The sequence below is a fragment of the Octopus bimaculoides genome, chromosome 20 (genome assembly GCF_001194135.2).
Source record: "Octopus bimaculoides isolate UCB-OBI-ISO-001 chromosome 20, ASM119413v2, whole genome shotgun sequence".
NCBI classification, from domain to species: domain Eukaryota; kingdom Metazoa; phylum Mollusca; class Cephalopoda; order Octopoda; family Octopodidae; genus Octopus; species Octopus bimaculoides.
Window position 1 is genome coordinate 40,035,558 of NC_069000.1, and position 5,008 is coordinate 40,040,565.

Sequence of the window (5,008 nt, forward strand, 5' to 3'; positions counted from 1 at the left end):
ATATACACATATATATACGAGGGGCTTCTTTCAGTTTCCGTCTACCAAATCCACTCACAAGGCTTTGGTCGGCCCGAGGCTATAGTAGAAGACACTTGCCCAAGGTGCCACGCAGTGGGAATGAACCCGGAACCATGTGGTTGGTAAGCAAGCTACTTACCACACAGCCACTCCTGCGCCTATAAAAATATTTTGTTAATAGCATGGATTTCCAAATTGTTTTCATTGCGCAAAACAAGAGCAGAGTTCATTCACATCACAACGGATTGCATTCCACCCACACCTTCAGTTTAAACGCCTACAATTTAAACACAGGTAATTAAAGAAAGCGAAAGACCACTTGGTCTCAGGTGTGTTGAAGCACGGTTTGTTTCTGCGATAAGCACCAATCCACACCACCTCTACCACTACCTGTTTGTTCAATCACACCCAAGGACCTCGACGCATCTACAAAACCCCTAGAGTGCTTCTGTTATAGTGTGTTAAGAACATTTGTCTCTCCCACTCAGTCTAGACAAACATTGAAATCTCATGTACACGAAAACAGCAGTGACAACAACAACAACAACAGCAGCAGTAGCAGCAACAACAGCGGTAGTAGCAGCAATTATCTCAATGCTCACCTTTCCCTTTGACTCTGGTGCTAACCTTCATTGATTAGCATACAAGAACTGGAGTCGTGATGATCTACCTGTGACCATCCTGCTGCTAATTTCCACTGGAGCCTTCCCACCATGCAAAGCATATCAGAATACCCGGAACATTGAGGAAGGTACAGCATGTGTACACTAACTACTACACTGTGGCCCATACGATAGCTAAACCACTGCACGCCAGATTGTCATGTGTAGTGTTTATTCTACAGGTAGAAACCTGATATATCTAGAAAGCTAGATATCTTAATCTTGCAGCACACTAAGATCGTTGCACAAACAGCCTGCACATGTCGTGCAGCTCTTTGTTCTTAATCATGATTACAGCTGATCTGAAGCTACACAAGAACAGCATACGTTTGGCATACTACATACCATGAGAGCCGATCTTGTTGTTGTTATATGCGTCAGCTTATATACATCTGATGTCCCAAAATACCTGTCTCTGTATTTCTCTCTCTTTCTTGTTTTTATACTTCTGTCTTTGTTTTTATACCTGTCTCTTCTTTCCTCTTTTTGTCTTTCATTCCTACACAGACATATGCTCTCTCTCGCTCTCGCTCACCCTCTGTCTCTCTCTCCCTCTCTGTCATTTGTTCCTAGCTGTTGCTCCTTGGGCATGTGTCTTCTACTATAGCCCTGGGCTAACCAAAGCCTTGGCGTTGGATTTGATAGAAGGAAACTGAAAAAAGTATGTTACATGTATGTAATATATATATGTGCGTGTGTGTGTGTGTGTGTACAGGTGTGGCTGTGTAGTAAGAAGTTTGCTTCCCAACCACATGGTTCCACGTTCAGTCCCACTGTGTGGCACATTGGGCAAGTGTCTTCTACTGTAGCCTCGGGCCGACCAAAGCCTAGTGTGTGGATTTGGTAGAGGAAACTGAAAGAAGCCCGTTATGTATATATATGTGTGTGTGTGTGTATATGTTTGTGTGTCGGTGTTAGATTTTCCTTGGGGCTGGCCAGACACACAAAACAGATGCAAACACACACATACACACACACACACACTCACACACTACATAGAGGCAGACATACATTCACTCACAGGCACATACACACCCCTGGGCACACACATACACATGACCTCAAAGTTTCCTTAAAAGCACAGCTGACCACACTTAGGTGTGGGTCTGTGGGGAGAGAAAGTTCAACTGTTACTGTTGTCCCCAACAAAAGCAAGAAATAAAACAAACGTTGCTAACAGCTGGGGGATTGCAACAACAACAACAAGCACCACCACTACTACTACTACTGCTAATAATGATAATTAATTCTCTTTATTGGCCACAAGGTCTAATATAAGTCAAGACATTAAAGGACAAAACAAGACGATAAACAAAGGGTTTTACAAAAAAGAAAAAGGTCCTTGTAAGCATTTATAGGCGCAGGAGTGGCTGTGTGGTAAGTAGCCCACTTACCAGCCACATGGTTCTGGGTTCAGTCTCACTGCGTGGCACCTTGGGTAAGTGTCTTCTGCTATAGCCTCGGGCTGACCAAAGCCTTGTGAATGGATTTGGTAGACGGAAACTGAAAGAAGCCCGTCGTATATATATATATATATATATATATATATATATATGTGTGTGTGTGTGTGTGTGTGTGTGTGTATGTTTGTGTGTCTGTGTTCGTCCCTCCCCCCAACATCGCTTGACAACCGATGCTGGTGTGTTTACGTCCCCGTCACTTAGAGGTTCGGCATAAGAGATCGATAGAATAAGTAATAGGCTTACAAAGAATAAGTCCTGGGGTCGATTTGCTCTAGTAAAGGCGGTGCTCCAGCATGGCTGCAGTCAAATGACTGAAACAAATAAAAAAATATTTCATAATGAAGATAACAAATGACGAGTAACAAAAACCCCTAATAGGGGGAGGCACTTTAAAGGTCAAGTGTGGAAAAAAACCCATAAACCCCACAGGTGCCTGGTCAACAGGGCAAGAGCCCTTTCTCCTTTTATACTTTTTTTTTTACTGGTATAATCTCAGAATTGGTCCATCCATACTGGCCATTTTACCGAAATTCAACCACCTTTCCTCACTATACAGCTGGTACTTAATTTATCAACCCCGAAAGGAATAAAAAGCAAAGTTGATCTCAGCTGGAATTTGAACTTAGAACGTAGCGACAGGTGAGATGCTGCTAAGCAATTTGTCCAGCATGCTCACGATTCTGCCAGCTCACTACCTTAATAATAATAAGAAGAAGAAGAATACTGCTGTTGCTTTGTTACTTTATCTGAATGCTTAGATCCTTTGTAAAACTTAAGTCCATTATTGAATGAAACTCCCACCACCTACCCCTTCTTGCTCCACTCTTTGTGTGTGTGTGTGTGTATGGATGTGTCTGTGTATGTTTGTGTATATGAATGTGGGGGCAGTTTGGGTTTGGGGTGGGAAAGGTATTTCTGAAGTCTCCATGTTTGATGTGTGATCTTTTGTTTTTCTTTTTTTTTTATCAGATTGCATTCAAAATCTGTTTTAATCCATTTCAGCTGCCACACTGCTAGCTTAGGTCTACTTAGATATGCACACACACACACGCTCACACACACACACACACATTTCTGTATGTGTTGTTATGTTTCTATACATGGACATATCGGTACAGTTGCACAGGGTTCCGGGTTCAGTCCCACTGCGTGGCACCTTGGGCAAGTGTCATCTCCTATAGCCTCGGGACAACCAAAGACTTGTGAGTGAATTTGGTAGACAGAAACTGAAAGAAGCCCGTCATATATATGTGTGTGTGTGTGTTTTTGTGTCAGTGTTTGTCCCCCACCATCACTTGACAACTAGTGTTGGTTTGTTTACATCCCTGTAACTTAGCAGTTCAGCAAAAGACACTGACAAAATAAAGTACCAGGCTTTAAAAATGATAAAGTAGTGGTGTCAATTCATTCAACTAAAAAGAAGAAAAAATTCTCCAAGGCGATGCCCCAGCATGGCCGCAGTCTTATGACTAAAACCGGTAAAAGATATGGTTGTGTAAATTGATTTCTTCATAAACCTAGACTGTTGTAAAATACGTTTCATTATGTATGATATCGATGCCAGTGTCGCATAATTGGCACCTGTGCCAGTGGCACATAAAAAGCACCTTTTGATCGTTGGGCCTCATGGAGGCAATGACAGATGACCGCGACCTTTGGCATTATGCCATGCTTGAGTGAAAGACCCCTCACACTAAGTGAAATTGTAATCATGGCAGATATTGGTGTCACGCAACCAATATTTATTCCGGTGGCACATAAAATCTCCCATTACACCCTGAGAGTGGTTGGCAGTACGAAGGGCATCCAGCCATAGAAACCATGCCAAATCAGACCGGGATCTGGTGCAGCCCCTCAACTTACCAGCACTGGTCAAACCATCCAGCTCATGCCAGCATGGACAATGGGCGTTAAATGATGTTGATGATGATGATGATATCTGGAAGAGGGAATGGGGCTGTTATGACCATTTTTAGGTGAAGTTAGTGTACAGGTCATTGTGTTTTATCTTTGTTATTTTTAAGATTACTTCTAAGTTATTTTGGTCAGTCGGTCAAGTGGCTGGTCATCTTGTATCCTCTTACTATTATTGTACTGCATTGTTTAAATAAGCATTATTAATAGTGGCAGTGACGGCTATCTGCTTAGACTTATTCTGAAATTAATTTTTTTCAACAGGGAGGTGGACAGTAAATAAATAAAGTATTTAATTATAGAATTTAAGCAAAAATGAGCTAAGAGACAGGGGTCAGTTTATAATGGGAAAAGAATAAAGGACAGAAAAATGCAGATTGCAAGGGCAAGTTTTTCTGTTGCTGTCACAGATTTTAAAATATCAAAGTTTAGTGAAAATTTTCAAGATTTGGTATATTGATGTAATTTTTCATGCTGAATCCAATTTTGTGATTCATTTATTTCAGTATAATTTTAGAAAAACGTTCCAGATGTTTAAAGTTTGATAATTTTTACCCAATCAGAAAACAGGATTTGGAAGCTAGCATTTTCTGCATTTATTTACTCAGATATTTATTTACTCTTTGACTCTTTGACTTGTTTCAGTCATTTGACTGCGGCCATGCTGGAGCACCGCTTTTCGTTGAGCAAATCAAACCCAGGACTTATTCTTTGTAAGCCTAGTGCTTATTCTATCGGTCTCTTTTGCCGAACCGCTAAGTTACGGGGATGTAAACACACCAGCATCGGTTGTCAAGCGATGTTGGGAGGGACAAACACAGACACACAAACATATGTGCCTTAAGGTTACATGTGTCTGTGGAGTGCTCAGCCACTTGTACATTAATTTCTCAGAGCAGGCTGTTCCATTGATCAGATCAACTGGAACCTTTGTCCCCCCAGCATCGC

General features: G+C 41.6%; 1 protein-coding gene across 3 annotated transcripts in view; it reads left to right on the forward strand.

The window, feature by feature from the left end:
- The window catches only part of LOC106870451 (protein rolling stone), a 123,399-nt gene that overhangs the window by 50,505 nt on the left and 67,886 nt on the right, over nt 1-5,008 (forward strand). The gene's annotated exons all lie outside the window — the stretch shown is intronic.